Source organism: Cygnus atratus, chromosome 3 (genome assembly GCF_013377495.2).
Source record: "Cygnus atratus isolate AKBS03 ecotype Queensland, Australia chromosome 3, CAtr_DNAZoo_HiC_assembly, whole genome shotgun sequence".
NCBI lineage: Eukaryota > Metazoa > Chordata > Aves > Anseriformes > Anatidae > Cygnus > Cygnus atratus.
Window position 1 is genome coordinate 50,242,303 of NC_066364.1, and position 20,866 is coordinate 50,263,168.

The window sequence follows — 20,866 nt, forward strand, 5'->3', positions numbered from 1 at the left end:
CTGAGACACTAAAATAAATCTTTCTATATAAATAAATGAAAAAGTGTTTGCTTGTTTTGCTTTTAGCTTGCCTGGATGACACTTATAGCTGCAGGGTTTTTGGTTATCAGAAGTTAAGACATTGTAGAAAATAATTCACATGTTGATTTAGACTGTGATAGTGAGCATGTAAAGTATAAAAATTGAAAATGTTTGAGAGGAAGTTTTCTAAAGTATCAGAACAGTTAATACCTCTTTGGTTCAAGAAATACTCACAGTCTCTGAGGTGGTACCCCACTTAGCTTTTAGGTGTTAGATGTAAGAACAGACATAGAGTTCATATGTTGGGGGAGTCTGGAGAGTTAGGTACCCCAGAGCTGTGCCCCTGGCATTCACTGGATCATGTGAAGAGAAAGGACAGCCCCTAGTGACCACATCACTGTTTTTGTTTAGGGATGTAGGAAGTGAGGACATCAGCTTTACTTTTTCCCACAATTTCAGGGAATTTGAACTGGGACTTCCCCAGTCAGGAGAAGGTTGGAGAAAGAGAGATGGGTTTCACATCCCAGGCTAAGCAGACACAGAGACCAAACCTTCCCCTCTGTGTGCAAGGGCTCTGATCATTCAGCTCACATGCTACAATAAGGGTAAGGGTGGCCATTACCATCAGGACTTCCCTTTAGAGTATATTTAAAAATGAAAGCAGCTCTCACTCCTCATGCTTGTGAAGAGTCTGATCCTTTTATGTGCTACACATGAGCTAAGCAAGCTTTATCGGATTGGTTTCCTCTGCTGGGCTTAGGTATCACTTTGTTTACTTTCTGGTTCCTAAAGGGGCTTAGCAGGACCTGTGTTTGACAGCTGCTGACCCTGTGCCATTTCTAGTCAAGCAGGATGCAGAAATGTTTGGATCAGGAGACAATGTGTCTAATGGCTGCAAAACCCTCCAGAGAAAAATTTTGGAGAGGGCACTTTTGTTTGTATTTGAATTTTCCATATGGGAATCTGACTTTCAGTTCACCTGGGGTACCTCCTAGGCTAACTATTCTTCTTGTCTCAAGATTAATTTAAATTCTCACTCATCTTTGATTTTAGTTCTGTGTTCTATTTTTGGTTTAAAGACACTTGTTCATATCTATAACATTATATGCTACCTTATATACCTCTATAACCTTATATGCTACAGTTATCCTTCAGTGATTAGAAAACAGTATGTTCTGTCAGTAAATGTAAGTGGTAGCAGCTGACCCAGTTGTATCAGCAAATTAAACAACCTAACAGCAAATATTATTTTTTCTTTCTCTCTCTTAGTCTTTTGAGCCTTTTTTTTTTTTTTTTTGAGTAAACACATCATAGAATTGAGAGATATGGATATGTACTCTGGGTTATAAGCCTAGGGAAGCTTAATGAACCTCCCATTCCTTTTTGTCAGGATGCCCAAGCAATGTTAGAAAAGGTCATGGCTCAGATGATACTTCCAAAGAGCTGCAGTGGTGTTCATGTAAAAGCTCAGAGCTTAGCGGTGTTCAGCTGAAATCAGTGGCAGAGTCTGAATTTCAGCTTCTTTGGTTACACATGGAGAAAGCAAGATGGATCTGTCTGTGGTTTCCTGTTAACTTCCGCCAGGCAGGTAGCTTGGGAAATTTGTGTGATCTTCTATTTTCAAGAATAGCTGTGAACTCTGCCCACAGCTCAGGAGCAGAGGCTATCTCCTACTTTGATTTCTCTGCAAAGCTCACCCCTGTGCAGAAAATCATTTAAATATCTGTCTCAGTGGGAATTAAAAAGAAGCTGCCAAAGTGATTTATGCTGGAGAAAAGTGAATAGAGTGATAACTGCAGAAGATGTAGATATCAAGAGGGAATGAATAAATCTGACAGCATGTGTGTAAGTTGTTTGACTTTGCTGTGCCCACATACGACCATTAACTGGTTGTAGCACCAGCCCAAACAAAGGACTGAATCTGAGCTGTTGGCAGACAGATTGTTTCACTCTGCACGCTTGGCATCACCAAGCTTAGTCTCTCCGAATAAAACGGGAAAGTTGCTTTGCTTGCTTTTATGTGTTGAGCGCACCTCTAGAGAGAGCTCTGAATATCAGGCTCTGTACACATCTGAGAACCTCCTTATCAGCCGGGCCAGCTGGCCCTTCTCTGTGGCAATACTGTGAGCATCCTCCATCTGCCTCTCAGGCAGTGTAGGCAGTGTCACTGAGCATCACAGGAGAGAGTGCATGGGGTGGCAGTGGATCCCACCATTTTGTTGGGTTGACAGCTGAGACACCTCTTTAGCAGAGTCAGGATTAACATCTTATGTAGACCACATATGAATCTACATTGATAGAGTATAACAAACTTAAACAGAATGCTCACCCCTTGATTCAGAAAACTATAGGTTAAATTTCCTGTAATTTGTTTTATATTTCCTTTGTTTTGTTATTTTTTAACATTTTCTTATTTTTCTCTGTTTATTTTGTATTTTCTTTCATAGATCTTAAAAGTATTCCATCAGAAAATGCCTGACTTAGCATATTTATTTATTTATTTTAACCTGTTTCTATCAGAAATTTTTGTAATTAATTCCCTGGGCTGTTCCTCCTCCACCCTAAATCCCAGCTTTTGTCAGGAAACTTTGAAGGTATTTACAAATCAAATTTAACTCAAACTGTATTTTACAATGAAAACTGAAAGAAAACGAAATCAATTCAACAATGAAAACTGAAAGAAGACAAAATCAATACAGGGGAAAAAAAAGGTAAGTGGAGACACAATTGCAGCTGATGAAATTACTTTCTCTGGTCAGGAAGAATGAAGCTTTATTAGAATATTAATGTGTATCCAGGTTCATATTTTATTTTTTGCTCTTAACTGTCTTAGTGCCTCCTTTCACACTTCCTCTTCCATGTGGAGCACAGTGATCTATATCAGACCTCTTGTGCCATGCCCTTGTCTCCCTTCTGTGCTCCACCTTGATGTGCATTTCTGCTGTGAGATCTAAAATAACCATCCCAAAGCAACAATGGTTATGGACTTCTTGAAGCCACAGCATGTAAAGTCTGGTTATAGTAAATACCCAAGCAATAGTTAAAGCTTCAAACTGAAAAAAAAAAGACTTCCTCTCTTTCTGGAAAAGATATCTGCTGTTCTGACATCTGTCAGAGAGTGCACCCTTAGTGCCTCTGTACATGTGTGATGGGAATGCATGGATCCAGCATTTTGCTCGCTGTAGCTCCTGGGTTGGCAGATACCTCTTGTAGCACAGCAGACTTTTAAGTGCCTGCCTGCAGTCCATTTCTTTCTCTTCTGCTCAATGATAATTTCTCACACTGGCAGAAATCTCAGCTTTCACAGGCCCAGTTTCTGAGTGTGCTTTTTTTTGTGCATTTGAAAAGTGCATAGCTGTGTAGTGGCCTACCAGCATTAACAGTTCAGCATAGGTGCAAAAGAAAGAGACATTCCAACATGAAAAACTAATTTTTATTTGTGAACACTCAGGAAGTCTTTCTGAACATGTTCTGATCTGAATGCATGACACGTTTGCCAGGTCCAAACATCCTTCATGACTGTATGAAAGGTTTTTACATTTGTTTTGCATGGATATTTCTTGCAGCAGTTGGAGTATGGATTTCCACCTTTCAGTCCATGGTTTACAATAGGGGAAAAAATACAGAGCAAAGGAAGATACAGTAATTAGCTGGGTGGTCTCCAGGGGCTGTCATATCACTTTGCTGTCACAGCAAGTGCTTGTGTGGAAATTAATTTCCTGTCAAGCATCAAACACTATCTACAGTATCAAGTAATTTACACACGTTTTTTCCACCTGCATATATACACATGGTTTAGTTACTCTTTTCTTCAGTAGTTAGACTTATCAGAACATATTTTTTGCTAGAATAATTTGGTGGTCAATCATACCTATCTTGCCTTATTTTCTAGAAGTGACAACATTTGAGTTGTCATTTTACAATGTCGGGAAAAGTATACATATATTTTCATTACTGAAATGTCTTAATGAATTAAGATACTAATACAAATATCAATCATTCATACTGTTGAATAAAAATGTCAGTGCAGAATGCAAAATGGAAGAAGGAAAGGAACTGGAAAGTATGTCTATCAGTGCTCATTAATGTGCCATAGAGCATGCAAAGCATCTGCTTCCCTTTACAGTGTCTCCATAAAGAGAGCTAAGAAGTACCAAGACAGAAACATCAATAAAACAGACAGCGGTTTGGGAATAATTCTGTCTGGCCCAGTTACCTAATTAGCACTTCTATCTGCAAATAGCTCTAAAAGTTTTCCCTGTTAGGTAAGATGGGTGTACCAATTTCTACTTTTATCACTACACTAAGCTGTAAGAAAAGAGGCCATGCTCTGCTTCATTCATCTGACTTGAATCTCTGTCATTTAATTTTTTATATTAATTCCAAGTCAGAGGCTCTGATGAAAGCAGATATGGCTTATCTACATCTACTCTTCCCATTTTAGTATGTTGGAAATCAGTTCAGTTCAATCTCTTAAAGATGTCTCTTCACTATGTTCTTCACATTGAATACAAATCTCTCTTCTCTCTCTTTTTTTTTTTTTTTTTTTTTTTGGGGGGGGGTGGGTTGTTCTTCATCACATATCAAAAGGATTTTGGAACTAAATTTCTCCTTGTATTCTTTAGTTTTATAATAGAATTATAGAATCATTCAGGTTGGAAGGGACCATTAAAGGTAGTCTTGTCCAACCATTCTGTCTTGGGAAGGGACATCTTTCAGGTCAAATTGTTCTAAACCCCATCCAACCTGACTCTGAACACTTTTAGGGAAGGGGTATCCACAACTTCTCTGGGAAACCTGTTTCAGTGCCTCACCACCCTCTGAGTGAAGAATTTCTTCCTTATACGCAGCCTAAATCTACCCTTTTTCAGTTTAAAACCATTATCCCTTATTCTCTCTTTACAGGCCCTGGTAAATAGTCTCTGTCCTTCTTACAAGCCCCTTGTATATATTGAAACTCTGCAATGAGGTATCCCCAGCTTCTCTTCTCAAGGCTGAACATAAACTCTCTCCACCTTTATTCACAGGAGAGGTGCTTCAGCCCTCTGATCATTTTTGTGACCCTCCTCTGGACCTTCTCTAACAGGTTCTTGTCTGTTTCACCCCCCTGCCATGGGCAGGGATGCCACCCACTAGATCTGGCTGCCAAGGCCCCATCCAACCTGGCCTTGAACACCTCCAGGGATGGGACATCTACAGCTTCTCTGGGCAACCTGTTCCAGTGCCTTACCACCCACTGAGTGAAGAATTTCCTCCTAATATCTAATCTAAATCTCCCCTCTTTATTCTAAAACCATCCCTCCTTGTCCTGTCATTATCTGCCTGAGTAAAAAGTTGCTGTACATCTTTTTTATAAGCCCCCTTTAAGTACTAAGGTCTCCCTGGAGCTTTCTCTTCTACAGACTTCTTATCTTGTAGGTATAAGATCTTAAAGATTCTGATGTTGAAATGCAGCCCATCTTGAAAATTTATAATAGCATTTTGCAGGTTGTCAGCACTGCTTACATTAGTTCTAAAATTCCCATTGTTCATTAGGTGATCAGCCTGTGAACCTGTGCTGTTATAAAAATTACCCTACTGTTCAGTGTTTGAGTATTTGATCAGGATGCTACCATGAACATCCTGATTTAAAATTATTTAAAATAATAAAAGAAAATAACCAGAAATGTAAAATTTCTTTCTCCTCCTCTGGCTACCTTCTTATTGGGAAAATATCAAAGAAGTTGAAAACATTGCTTTTCAGCCTATATAACCATGAGGCATTTCTGTGTTGATCAAAACTAATATTAATTGCAATCACACAGTACCCTCCCCTCAAACTAAATAAATAACGATCCTTTTCTTTCATGCACAGAGTCCTTTTCATTTTTGTTGGCATTTGACTCAGACAGTACTTGTATGAAATTGTTGATGGGATTCATAGAGAAGCAGTGAAAATACTCTGTATTTTTTCATTGCAACTGAAATGAGGACTGAACTGAAATGGGAGGATTTTTTTGTCTGCTGTACATGTATGCTTTAGTTTAATATGTGGCTAGCTTTACAACATCATTCTTCCTTTACTAGAAATCAATAGAGACCCCTCTGTACTCAGGGATACAGCTGCTAAGGGGTGAAGAGCTATGTCTAAAGACAGAGAAATCAAACCGGAGGTAGGTTTGAATGGAGAAGGTACTCCATGCAAACTGTCATGGAACTCCTTGATAAAAGGATACTGTGAGTGCTGAAGTGTGTCTGGGTCCCTGGAGAACAGCAGGTGATCTCATAGAAGAGAGAAGTATTGACAGTCAAGTAGCTGTAAAGCAGCCTTAGAGCCTTAAAGAAGCTGGTCTGTGGAAGGCATTTGCAATACAGATGAATCCTTGAGTTGAACTGAAAATTTCTGTTCTCCACGGACGTTCATGTACTTTAGCAATTACCCGTAACTGTAGAGACTGATAGAAAACAATATTTTACGATGGTTTACAACTGTGCCACTCCTGTATCTTTGTTGTTTGAGGATCACAGCAGTATCCAAATACCTTTGGAATCAAGGGAATAAAAAGATGCTTAAGTTAGCTTTAAATCCTCCCCTATCCATGGTGATTGTTCCCTGACTGCACCTCGGGGTTGTGGGTTTAAAGTGCCTTACCCCTTTAGGGTAGCTTTCATATACATAGAGCACAGAATATCATTAATGGCATGTTGCCATCTCTATATAAGAAAGTAAGAACTTAAGCACATGCTTAAGTGCTTCTCTGGACCATGGCCAGAACAGTCATTAATTTACAGGTACAATGACCAAGTGATCAGTCAGAGTTTTCCAGTAGAACCTAAGAAAAGAAAAACAGAATAGAAGAAAAATATTACAGTACTTCAGGGCCTGTTAGTTACCACTGGGAACTCAAAGCTGAAGTTCGCAGAAGATAAAAACCCTCCTTAGTAGGAATTTTTACATATGGACCATATTGAATCTGTTGGTCAGCTGACAGCCTCAGGGCTGAGTATGATGCGTAAAACTTTTCAGCCAGTCTCCTTTGGCTGAGGGGAAGAGGTCTCTTTACCACTGTAATATTTGCCACCCCTGTGTTGCTGTTCTGGATACTCTAGGATGTCTGAAATGGCATTAGCCATCTAGATGTCTTAGGACCTATGTTTAAGTTACTGGGTAATGCCCTGGCTCTCCCATCTCCACTGACTATCTCAGTATACACTTACACAGAGACACCTATGTTTTAGAGTCCAAACACAGGGTTGTATTGTAGGAGCTGTCTCTCAAATCAAAGAACAGTCACTGTCAGTCTTACAGAGGCATTATAGAGGCATGGGTGGGTGGCAGAACTGAACACTGATGCTAAGTAGAGGGGAAGGATCACCTTCTTGACGTGCTGGTGATACTTCGCCTATAGCAGCCAAGAATATCATTAAGCCTTCTTACCAGCAAGGGCACACTGCTGATTCATGTTCAACTTGGTGTCAAACAGGACTCTTGGGTCCTTTCCTGCAAAGCTGCTTTGCAACTGGGTGGTCCCCTGCATGTCCTGGTGCTTAGGGTTGTTCCTCCCATGTATCCATGTATCTCTGTAGTAAAAGATTGGATGCAAATCACTAGGGCCACAGACTGCATGGCTTTACTGCAAGAGGAGTTCCCCACATTTTGCTGTAATGACTGTTCTTAGTGCTTAGGGCACAGAGGATTGCAACATTAACATGACTCAGTGGGATCTGTTTTTTTTTATTTTTTTATTTTATATTTTTTATAATTTTTTTTATGTGGTCTTTCATTTTGTGAAGGAAGGGGGTGTATCATAAATCACTCCACAGTAAGCATAAGGTTAATGGACTAATCTGAAGCTGTACAGTAGTAAACATGATGAAGATTTGCTAAATGATGTCAATATGCATAATATGCATGCCTAGCAGTGAGGGATGTAGAATCTGTGCTGTGTCTGTGATTTGCCATTTGTCTTCCTTAGTTATAAACACAAGCTTCACATTCATATGAATAAAGCCTAAGAACTTTGTAAAATTCTTCACAATTATTTCTCTTATCTACCTACTTATGTAGAAATCATTTGAAAGTCTAGAGGATTTTTTGAACATGCACTTGAACACTAATGGAAAGTGCATGGAAAGCATTAATAAGTGAAAGTATGCACTGAATCTTTATTCATTTTTTATTCAGTCAAGGTCTGTCTGAATTTCCACAGTTTCAATTCAAATTCATTGAGCTTAGGGACAGAATGTATGCAAGGACTTTCAGTCAAATGTTCAAAATATTGCTAAGCCTAAGCAATAAAAAAATGGTGTACCTCTCATTTCCTTTTACATCATGAAATCATAAACCTTACTGCAGAGGATGTTTGTTGGTTTGTTTGTTTGTTTGTATTTTAGGATTAATCTACACAAAACAATGTACCATGGTGCAGAGAACCTCAGATTAATATTTAGTAACAGGTTTGGGTCATGACTGTTGTTAGAAAGACGTGTTTGTATCAATGCTGGAACACTAATTAATATATCTACATAGCTCTGTACTGTGCCATGAAGAACTACCAAGCTTTTTGAAGATGGCTTGGTGAGCTCTTCACTCTCTTCCATTTCATCATGAGTCTGGTGGACACATTCTTCCTTCTCTTTTTCTTTCTTTCACTGCTTTTTAAAAATACAGATTATTAACAATAACAGTAACAAAATGAAAAGAATTGTCATCAGTAAAGTAGTGTGTCTTTTCTGCACTGAGTTTTTTTAAATGCTCTTTTTTCTGACTTCTCATTAGTAAGTTTGAATGGCTTTCAGATTCATCTAAATGTGTTTACAGACTGTATTGGAACAATATGTCTAAGTCTCCTTTAGAAGTTAGTGGTGATCTAAAGCATCTATGGCCATATGAGTTCTGGGGTATCTCGTGTGGTTTCTAAATGCCTCTCCAAGAGGTTGCCCATAGGTCCTGCGTCACACCAGTTTTCCCCATGAAAACACTGTGTCTATCCCCTGGTGTCTCAAAAGTAAAATGATGTTTAGGCAACTGAATTGAATCCTAGGTCTCCACAAGCTGTAATGGAAGCTTAGGCACTTTGTTCAGAGCAGATGCCTACAGGGTAGATGGCTGAAACTGGCGCTGAATCCCACCTGTTGAATCCCTGTTGTCTCCAGATATCTCAGCACTGTTGTACTTGGAGATGTGGCAGAAGGAGTGGGAATGTGCCAGAGGATTTCTTGAGAATGACTGGTCAATGGCACCAGTAGGCCAGGCCTGAGGACTCTCTTCTCCCTTTTTCAAAGCTAAAGAAACAGGAAATATATGCATGGTAGAGTGTAAGCCTTCTAAAATAATTAAATAGTTTTAAAACAATGATTAACTGTGCAAATAAAGACAGCAATGTTGAAAGGGAAAGACAAACACTGTGACCCACATTAACTGCAAAATTGAAGCCAGTCAGGCTGACTATAGTGGTTTAAAAAGAAAATAATCCTCTTTAGTTAGACAGAAAACCAATAGTCTTCATTATTGCAGTATTTTTGTCTGCAAACATGTAAGGGGAATAGACTCACACCTAGTAAGAAATAGTTCATAAGCACAGAGGGTTACCAAATGCTGCTGTCTGATGTTCTTTTTCCAAATTCTGTACAAGTAGCTAAACAGACTAGAGCTAATTATATCTGTCAGCATTTTTTTCTTCTAATAGATAGCTTGCAACCTCACTGTGCTTGGGTGATAGTTAACGAAAAAACTAAAAAACACAAACAACTCAGAAACAATTTTCAGTAGAATGGCATTTCTGCACTGAATCTGTAAATAAGATGCCCAGCAAATTAACACCTTCCATCTCTGGCCTCTGCAACTTGAGCATGACTGAAGAGGATGAGCTGCTGAAAAAGCAAGATTAGGGGTAGGGGGCGAATGATTTTCACACACTTGCTGGAAAAGTAAGTGAAGCTATATGAAGCACACCCTGAACAGCACAGGCTACAGCTACGCATGCCCCAGAGAAGCTCAGAGGTCTGACAGGTTAAAGGAGTGCCTACCTGGAGGCTATCTCACTCCTACCCGCAAATGTGGGAATTGCTGCATTTTAGGATAACTCCAAACTGGTGCTAGCAGAAGATATTGAATTCCTCACAGAGTGAAGTGGCAGAGAAGGGAGTCTTCAACCTCTTCTAAGAACCCTCAGGAAAAAGTAGATCTACAGCTGTTCACTTTCATACTGGTGTAGATCAGCAAGAAACCCTGTATTCCCTCTGTGGGGGTTTAGCTGTATTTGGTAGTATTTTTACTGCTCTGCTTGTTAACTGCTGGGGATGCTTCTCTAAGCAGGAAGCTGCTTCCTATCCACTTGCTTCCCCTGATAGTTACTGGAGGTCACTGTTTGAGATGCACACCCTGGCCTCCATCTGCCACCCCAGGAGGGTGTATGTCTCCTATGAGTCCCCTGCCATCTTTGCAGGCCTCATACAGATGTTTTGGATACCCTGTAGTGTCTCAAAAGTCTCCACCTGCAAATGTGTGGGCTATTTCATATTCTTTAGAGAGACTGCAGCCAAAGTTCCAGCTGGACTTTGGATTGAATGAAAAGTTAACTGATAAAAAAGAATACATTCAGTGTTGATTTATCACTGGTTTGTAAAACCACCAACTTAGCATTTTGATAATTCACTCACTGATATATGCCTAAAGAAACAGTGAAAATGCTTAAAAGGCTGGCTGCACTCTTAGCAAACGCATAGCTATGTTTACAGTCATTCTTGGATCCTGGAGTGAAATGTTCTCTAGCTGGATGACAGACACAGCTTTAGCCAGCACTTTCTGGGCTCCCACAGACAAGCCTTGTGTCAACAATGCACATGGGCTCTGCTGCAGCTTGCGTGGATGGAGCTCCCTGTTAGCCACAAGGCTAACCTCATGTATGTGGGAAACCACCATTGCAAGACAGGGCAAAAATGGCTTTTATAGACAAAGTATATCCTACTTTGCTTTGTGTGTGTTAAGTGACACAGCCTGCATGACAGCAAAACAGTCAATATCATAGAATTTATTTATTTATTTATTTTGCCAGTTTACACATGTAACTACTTCTGGATGCTCTCTAATGAATAACAGTAACTGTTGCATAGCTGATGATTCAAATGTCCCAGAATCACATTACCTGCATTTTCATTGTAACTGCAGAGGTTATTTCCAATGAAGTAATTCATTTATTAAGGAAATGTAGCATTAGTGCAGTATAAAATTTGAGCATATACCATTATGTATGTCTCATTCACTAAAATAGCAGTCATCATCTTTAAAAATTACATAGATGATGTGAATTTCAATTACAAGGGGTCTCAGTAAAAATAGAACTTGTGGGTAAACGCAGCTAATTAACTGATACGAAATAATGTGGTTATGGGGAGTAAAGACCATATTCTTTGATATGCATTTTTTTTTCAAATTACACTCTGGGTAGTGTTTCAGGCAATATGTAGAAGACCTCTGCTGCTTCTCCTTTCATTCTTATAATCACTTTTGTAGGTACTTATTTCTTGAGTGTAATGTACTCTAATGCAGTACTTTCTTGTTTTCGCTGTGTTTCTCTAGACAATGTAAGGAGGAAACCTGGAACAAAACATGTGAAACTAATCAAAGTGCTTGCAAAAATGTAATAGTTTTCAATGTTCATACTGATTTTAACAAATCATTGGAATTTATTATGTAGTCAGATGTGTTATTGTCCCATCTAGGGATCATAGCCTTATACAGCTAAATCAAGAAAATGCACTCTTTCAGGGGAGTGCTGAATTGTGCAGAGGATTAAGAAATGATCCCATCACACTTCAGTATTTTCTGGAGTGACAGATGTAAACAGATAATTGACTATAGTATCAGCAAACCACCCCGAGAAGCACAAGGACCCACACTGGAATACCCAGTCCTGGTTTTCGTGCCTCTGGTGGGATGAAACAGAGCCATCACTTGGACACAGCTGGGACCACCACCTCTGTTTGAGACAAAATGGTGATTAGCACTGGAAGCCATTCCCTGAACATAAAGTATCTGTGACAAACTCACTGTTTTCAAAGAATATCTAGCAAGTGGCAGTGGTGTTACCCTTCCTCTAATACATCATAATTAGACCACTTGTGCACAAAGAGGACAACCTGGCTTTCAGAGAGTAAAGAAAACATCCTCGGGGTCCACCAAAGTTTGGGTTTGCTTATAAGATACACAAAAGTAATAGGCATGGAAGAAAGACTGGTGCTAACTTTAAACAAATTAGTATAGTAATTAACAAGAAGCATCCTGGATTCCTTCCAGTCCCACACTAAGATAAAAACAGACACTTGAAGACAGGCCTCTGTGACAAAATGAACCATTCCTAACTATTAGTAATGTACTTTACAGAGTGCTGAAGATTAAATGCATATGAGGACTGCCACAATTGTAGGCTTCAAAGCTAAACAATCATATTGTCATACATGAATTCATCTGCTAATTATGCTTAATTGAAGACAGAAAATACACGGATGCCATTACATGAAAACAAATATATGCAAGGCATAAATCAATTCAGAAACAACCCTGGCTGAATCTTTGGAGCTGGATACTTTGCAACAAGCTCAAGCCTTCTCTTCAGGCCCTGGAGCAGTGGTGGGCTTGGGATTTGCTAACCAAACTGAGCTGTCTGCAGGGTGCAGGGCAAGGCTCTTCTGAGCTGCGAAGCTGGGCCAGGAGAAGCAGAGCTGTATCGGGCTGATGCTGCAGCCCAGCTAATGAGGCTTCCCTGTGCTGGCAGCAGGCCAAGCTCGATGCTGTGCTGTTTTGCACAGTGGAGACAAGATTTTATTGGCACTATTGAAGCCAATAGGAAAAAGCGTGTATAAATTAGATGGGTAAGAGACTTTCTGGGGTTGTAATTATTTGAAGGGTGTAACTTTCAAGAGGCTGCAATGCAGCCATAGCGTGAACAGGGTAAATTAGGATGTCGTAAATACTGATCTAAGCTACCTGCTGGGCCAGCTTCTGTTCTCATTTATAACCATCTGACCCCACCAAAGTGCAGGTGAATTTGACCCACTCTTTATGTGAGTAGTAAAATAAATTATAACTCAACCAGCTCTGACTAGAATGAATCTACATGCATAATTAATATTTATTTTACATACATAATGGAGAAGAGAGAAAGGAATTCTCTCTAAAAGCTTGAGCTTGTCCTTGATGACAGGAGAAATTGATCTAAACCTCATACATCATGAATTGTTTGACAGCAGCACAAGCTTTGAATAATTACAATGACTTTTGCCAAACTATTTCATATTTATTTCAAAGTAGCTGTGAATACAGATATGATTCACATTGTTTCAAGTGTTGCAGTAAGGTTTCTTTTGCTGTACACAAAACTGTCTGCAATATACATATTGTGACAATTGTGCACTGGGCAGTAATTGAAGATCAATTCCATGTTGCAAAAGCTAACCTGCTACCCTGACAAAAATGTTTGCAATGGTGCTGCAAATATATTTACCTTTCTAGCTGTGTACTTTTTGATGCCTCCTCCAGGTCTATTTCTTATGACCTAGATTTTTTCCTCTAGTTTCTGAAGTTACTACCTTTTTGCTTTATTTTTCATAGCTGTTGTAACAAAACTATATAAACTCCAAACCCCAACATATCTGGTTCACTGGGTTACTTATCAAGTACTTTAGAATAGCTTTTTGTGCACCATTAGCACCTGGCTTCATTTCTGCAGTCTGAAACTGTGGCCTGCTACAGGGCTAGCATTACTTTGCAGCTGGCTCCACAACCCACTGTAAATCAAAGGAGTCATTGTTCTAAGTCAGGGCTACAGCGATGGTGGGCAAATGGCAGGCAGTCCCCCTTGCTGTGGGCACGTTGAGAACCTGTGTGCCTAATAATGTTGTTCTGTGGGCATCCTCCCCTTTGCTGTACATCTTTAAACTCTCAGTTGCTGAATTGACTGTAACTTGTTATTGTTTTTGCCTGTATCCCAAAGATAGCAGCATGACAGCCTGTGGTAACTGAGTCTTCTCACACCAAAGACTGGGCATTATTGGTTATTGCTTCTGCCCTGCTCTGTGGACAGTCCTGTGTATTTGCTCTGTTTTACGGGCTGCTATAGATTTAACCTGTCCTATGGACAATAGAGCTGTCTTTGTTATTTGGAGGTATTTCTCCAGGGATCTGTGTCTTCATTTCTCACAGAAGCTAAAATCACATATCCTGCCATCTTAATAGGAGTCTCATATATTTTTCAAGTTACATAATGGTACTAGAGTTTCCAGCTGTACTGTGTAAGTATCCATTTCCTTCCTTTTATCTTGTGAAAATTTTACCTTGTTAAAAACAAAATGCACGAGAGTTTAGTGTATCAGCAACAGCTTTGCTTTCTCTAATACTGTCCTGAGATGATTTCTTTATTAGTTGTTTCCCTGTCAAAAGCTTCCCTGTAATACTTCAGCTATATTCCTGGAAGCACTGGTCACGCTTTTCCCCCCAACGTGATAGTAAACAAGCAAGCAAATAAATCCTTTGCAAGCTAATGCAACAGAAGCAAAATAGCTCCATCTTTATTATCTCATAATTATCTCTCAGGATCAGCTCTGTGTACAAAATTAAGGCTTTCTTTCACTTCTTTTGCAAAATGTTTCATACACACACAGGAATTAGTCTCTACAATTTTATATGTATATATATATATATTTTTTTTCTCTGCTTCTGCTATATTTACATCTTTTAATCAGTTTGCTGTAAACAACCCCACTCTATCTAATTATATCACATTTGAGATATTGCAGGTACTTCAAGATGGGCAACAGCAGAAGACATCATATTTATAAATATTTGCTCTTTATTAAAATATGTTTCAGCAAATGGTGTAGCCTGAGTTTAGGGATCCTTCTCAAAAACAGTTCCCTGTTGCAACCTGTGTTGTATCCTGAGTACTATAAATATTGTTACGTATAGCAAGAATTCAGCAAAGAGGAAAGATTTCCAAGAAGGAATGAGAAGAATAAGTGAGAAGAATTAAATATAAGGATTCCAGGTAAAGGTAAGCACTATTCATATTTGTAGAGTTACCCCCAATCAATTTTATAATTAGATTATAGATTATATTTAGGAATTGCTGCATTTGTTTCTGGAAAGGCAAAATGATTTTATAGTATCTAGATGTTCTCACAATTACATAAAAAGTTCTCTTACATCAGTAAGGGAATCACAGAAGCCATAGTTAATGTTTGGTGAATGTATTTCTAAACATCTGATATGATGTAACACCTAATAATTTAACTGAAGAGTTTTTTCTAGGCAAGGTGTGGTTTCTTATGATACCGGGAATTCTCTATAGGTAGCTGTTCACACCATCATTCCCTGTAATATCAGGATGAGGAGCCACAAGAAACAGAAAGTACTGACACGGGAAACTCACCTTATTTCTATAATTCCCTTTCCTAGACCATGGTCTGAAAATTAAAAGAAACTTAAGTTATTGATTACTATTACACAAAAAAAAAAAATCATTCAGGAAACTTTGCTCTGGCAAACTCCCTCAAAAATGATAGCTTTAGTGTAGCTGCAGATGGAATTAAAACATGGTCCTATGACAGTGGTCAAAGTTTTAAAAGAGATTATCTCAGTACACCAGGCTTTGAACCTATGTCCTAGGTTCAGTCATCAGAGTCTGAAAGTGGTAAGATGCTGCCTCTTTATGAGAAGCAAATCCTTAACAGGCTAGGGCTGGCCAGACCCAAGCAAACATATCAAAGGTGAAGCCTTTAGAGCATTTGTCTTTATCTTCTCTTGAAACCTTGTTTTACAGGAAGATTGATAGCTTCTAGGTTCTCATTTTGAGGAAGGAAAGTGGTCGCTGATCTGGAGTTTTGCTTATGGCAAACAAACTAAAATAGTCTAAGGCTTTGAAAAATCCCTCTGTCCTATGGTCTGACTTTTACTGATTATAAGCATTAGCGTCCTCCAGTTCATTGACAAAATGTTTCTCATAATGCTCATTTATTTTCTGAGACAGGCTGTGTAGCTGTTATAAAACACACTGCTCTGAAGAACGGGTCTGCCAGTCCCTGAAGTTCTCCACTATCGTCATCTCATTGCTGGCTCGGAGGTGGCAGCAGAATTGCTCTGCTACTGCTCCCGCACTCCTGAAGTGTACCTAAAATGGAACTGGTCACCTGCCAGTGGAGAGAGCCAATTAATATGTTCCTCTCAAAAGCTTTTCTATTTATGTATATTTTGGGAAATATACCTATAGCCGCCCCTCTGTACGTGTTTATTTAGTGTACTAAAATACTCACTGTGATTGTAACTGTTACATTATTGTTCCAGATAATATCACGAAAGAAATCAATGGTTCAATGGTTTGCATGTACTGTAATTAAATTTAGTCTGTTGGTGACATCAATGCCTATGAAAAAGTCTTCAGCAGTTACCATAGAAACAAAATTTCCTCAAGTAGCACAGCAGTGGTGTGATGTTGAGTGAGGAGTTCTAACATCTCATTTTTAAATTAAGCTGTACAGATAACCAGTAGGAAACCACATAACCACCAATTTAGTATTAAAATCTTGATGATCTCTATTTTTCTGCATTGAACATCACCTCAGTGATACTTGACCTAGCAGCTAGCAAGCAGCATATTGTGCATTCCCAGCCCGCAAAGGTGCAGACTAATAAATGCTTTTCACGCTTGCAAAGCAACCTATAGAGATACCTATGAGAGAAAAGCTTTTCTCATAGCAGTAATCTAGCTTAGCATTGCACCTTTTGATATGGGTTTATTACAATATAAAATAGAAGTTTAATGTTAGTAATGAATTTTCAATTAACAATGCAACATATTCTGTAGATCAATATGAAGTATTTCTGAAAGCTGATGTTAAGACATATCATATGAATGAATTACTTTCAGGGTAAATGGGAGCTGCTTAGTGGATTACCATGGTAACAGTAGTTATACTATATACTTGACTACAGTTTTAATTTCCTAAAATCTGATGTATGGACTGGTTTGAAGAATCATTGTATAATCATTTATTCTTTAACAAGGCAAGAAAATTAGTTGGTTTTACAATCTTCCTTTCCAGCACCGTGTCAGGATTTTGCACTGTAACCAAGAAATTACTGATTTTTTTTTCAAGTGATCATCTCAACTCAAAATCATGAGCAATTGAAAAGTAAACGTCACAGAGGGCGTTTGCTTTCTCCTAATTTCTTTTAGTGAATTTATGCTTCTTCAGTCACATTAATATCAGATTCGATTAACACAAGGATAAATCTGGAGAGAATTACAGCAGACATGACTACCTTCTCCCTCCCGCCCCCCCCCACCCCTTTTCTTTTCAGCTGTGTCTTTTATTTTATTTTTCATTGTAATGGGAATCTGTTGCAAGTGTATCATTCAATTCAGGACTTCTTTCTGCAGTCCTTAGTCCTCCCAGTAGCTGTGATGGGCATTGCCCATATTTGTTTACTACTGGGACTTACATCCTCAAAATAAAGTCTAGACAAGGAAGCAGTATGTAATTTGCTGTCCCAAATGCACTGCAGGGACTGAGTTGTGACCAAATGATTTGGTGTTCTTCTTCCTCCATGAGACAAGCAGGGAAAACCAACTTCTTCTCAGGTATAGACTCACATTTGAATGCAAAATCACCTCTAAACCACTGCAATACAGCAGGGTGTCAATAGCCATGAAAAGAAAATTCAGTCTTGCTCAAACTGTTTAGTGTTTATAGAAAACACAGTGGGTGGAAGATAAACTGTATGTTAAATAGGGAAGTCTGAACTGCAAACACTGCCTTATGGGGATACCATCCTTCAGCTGGTCTGCTTGGGAAGAGCTTACTGCTCAGGGAATCAATCCCACCATGAGGAGGCACCCTTTAATTAAAAGTTGCACAAAACATGTTTATTTCTGTGATCCCTTCTGTGGTGGGCAAATAACATTTCCTCCTGGACCCCACTCTGATTTTCATATGATTGCATATTTCCTCAAAAACATATGTTTGCAGTAAATTATTACTTCCCTTTGAAAATCCTAAGGAAATACGTACCTGTGCTGGAGCCCTGGAGCCCTATGAACCAGGTGTGAAATGGCAGCTCCCAGGTGTAGGAACATGGCCTGTCCATGAAGGGATAGGAACATCTCCCTTTACCCTGTACTCATGAGACCATGTCTGGACACAGTGTCCAGTTTTGGGCCCCTCTTCACACAAGGCATGAACAAACAGATGCAAGTTCAGCAGGGTACTGAGCTGGTCAGGGCTAGAGCAGAGGCCCTGTGAGAAGAGAGCCGTCCATTCTTCTGGAGAAGTTTGCACTTGCATTTCTTCTTAGGCAGATCTTAAGCATGCAACATTAATATGAACCATTCTTAACTAGTTGCTTAGCCTGCCAAGCCTCTGGCCCAGACTCTTGTCTCAAGAACCACTGAATTGCATGTACATAATGTAAGTGAATTTTTTATTCCTTGGCTGAGCTAAGCATTTTGGTATCTAGCTTCCTCCTAAACTTGTTAAGGCTGCTCCCTGTGAAATAAAAGCATGGTCTTCCTTGATGTGTGGCCAGGCCAGAGAGGATGCTGAGAAGAGGAGGATAATGAGATGGAAACTAAGGAAAAGTTTTCTTTACCACACAGTTTGAGTACAAGAAATGACTGTGAAGCTACAGAGAATACAACTGCAAAGCAACAGAAGGGAACACGACACAGAAGTTTGCTGCAAGCTCCAGGCATCATCTGAGTCTTAGCCATTAAAAAGAAATGGCTGTCACACTTCAGTGTGTGGTAAAAGCTTTGAAACTTAATTGGTTTAGGGAAACATAAATGAAAATATCACTTTTTGCAACCCCTACCCCCTATTTGTATTATTTGACCAGCTCTAAGACTAGTTGTAATTTTGACAAATTGAAGAACAATTTTACAAAGTCTTTCATGTCTTTCCCACATTTTCAGATAGATCCAATATTACATAAAATTGTACTTTAAGGAATGAAGTTTAATTCATTCTTACATGGAGAAGAAACAGCCTAAAATACCAATAAATTTATTCTAGAATCCTGTACGTTCAAACTGAAGTTTCCTCCTCTTATTTTTTAATTTTACTCCCAAGTCAGACTTTCATTTCAACTCCCCATACTATTTATCTCCGAGGACTAACAATGAAGGATTTACCATGTAGTTTAATTAATAGTTGCTGAAAGACATTTCATGAGTGCAGACAGAATGTTCACTCTTTAAAAGCTTTCATTAGAGTGAGGACTGCAAATCCCACTCAAAGGGAGTGACAGGTGGCAGCAGGTGCTAGAAACTGGGATCAGGTGAAGCCACTACAAGTTTCTCATTCACACTGTTACACTCTTGTTGGTATCCTACTTACCCTGTTACAGGTTTCAGCTGACTTTCAGCTGGACTGGCTGCTGACTTCATTTAATTTATAAATCAGACCTGACCCAGCTCCCATCCACCTCCAAAAAGAACTTTTTGCTCTCTTAAGGCCTGAGGCAGCTTTGTTGTGGCTCCCCATGGGGCAATAGAGGGGAAGTGTGTATAATGGTGAATTCAGTTCTGGGCAAATATTCTGTAGCATAAGCTTTATTACTGACCTGGTCCACCTGAGGCTGCTAAGACTGCTGAAACCTCATCACGGGCTTCTTCTGAGTAATGATTCAGGCACAGGAAAAAAAGCAGCATGAGGATAAGCATCAGTTGCCATCTACAAGTGTGCCTTGTAGAGGTCAGCAAAGCTGAGGACAGATAAGGAGGGGTGGAGGGGAATACATACCCTGGCAAACAGGGAAGGTCTGTCTGGTTTGTGAGGGCACTTCTGCCAGTTCTTTTTGAAGGCAATCAAAAGCTCCCCAGTATACTCGGTATATAAATGGGAGGAAGGAGAACAAAGGCCTGAGTGACTATCTGAACTTCTGACCCCTTGACCATTGTACATCTTTTGAGGCATTTCAAGCATTTCTCTGACTAATAATGAATGTCTGAAGATATAGACAGTATGCTGAGCACAGTGGCTTAACACAGTCCTACAGCAGTAGGAAATGTAATAAGTCAAATAAAAATTTTGCCCAACTTTCAAGAAATAAGGAAAACTCAGTTTGAAAAAATGTTTAACTTTACTACTTTTGATGTTCTAATGTGTTTAACGATATTCTTGGCAGACAAACATATATAATTATCTTTCAAGATCTGAGAAAGATTAATTGTGCTGATGTCATAAATCATAAAAAAATATAAATTTTATAATAAATCCAAGAAACAACAATGTAAAATGCAATTATTGGGCAAGCAACAAAGAACCTACTCTTACTGATGTATCATTAACCCCTGTTTTGTGCTGCTGCAGTTTAAAATGTCAAATATGCATGAATGACTCCATTTATATTACAGAGCTCATCTATTTTAAACCCTCCAAACAAGTTTAAAACAAGGTTTTCATCACTTGAAATAGTTCTGTATTTCATAATTCATCTGCTTCATCCAATTGCCCTCTTTATTAAAGAGTGTGGAGCCACAGTTTTGTCCACTTCCAGCATTCAGAAGTCTCTCTCACACTGCTCTTTCTTTAGTGTATAAAGTCAGAAATGCCTGTAATTCCCACATCTCTGTATCTATGGGCACTGTTTTCTGCAGGACCACATTTTTATTATTATTCCTGCCATCAAATCATGCATTTTCAATCTTCTTGGCAGAAAAGAAATACCTCTCTTCAGTTTTACATGTTAAAAATGTTTGAAGTCTGATATATACTGCGGAAGTAATTTATTTTCAATTATTTATATCATGCAATATCTTCCTGTACCTTGTAACTGCTTTGACTTACTGCTTTTTAATAGATTAAATTATCT

At 39.0% G+C, this 20,866-nt stretch overlaps 1 long non-coding RNA gene across 2 annotated transcripts; it reads right to left on the reverse strand.

The window, feature by feature from the left end:
* Nucleotides 1-4,574: 4,574 nt before the first annotated feature.
* LOC118243923 (uncharacterized) lies at nt 4,575-19,891 on the reverse strand. Of its 2 annotated transcripts, XR_007707982.1 has the most exons (5): nt 19,795-19,891; nt 19,616-19,666; nt 9,133-9,285; nt 7,439-7,581; nt 4,575-6,542 (listed from the first exon to the last, which is right to left on the reverse strand). It is a non-coding gene; the product is annotated as an uncharacterized LOC118243923 (long non-coding RNA). The 2 variants fall into 2 exon arrangements; XR_004777383.2 differs by lacking the exons at nt 19,616-19,666; nt 19,795-19,891 and adding an exon at nt 15,429-15,464 and having other exon boundaries at nt 4,599-6,542.
* Nucleotides 19,892-20,866: the final 975 nt, after the last annotated feature.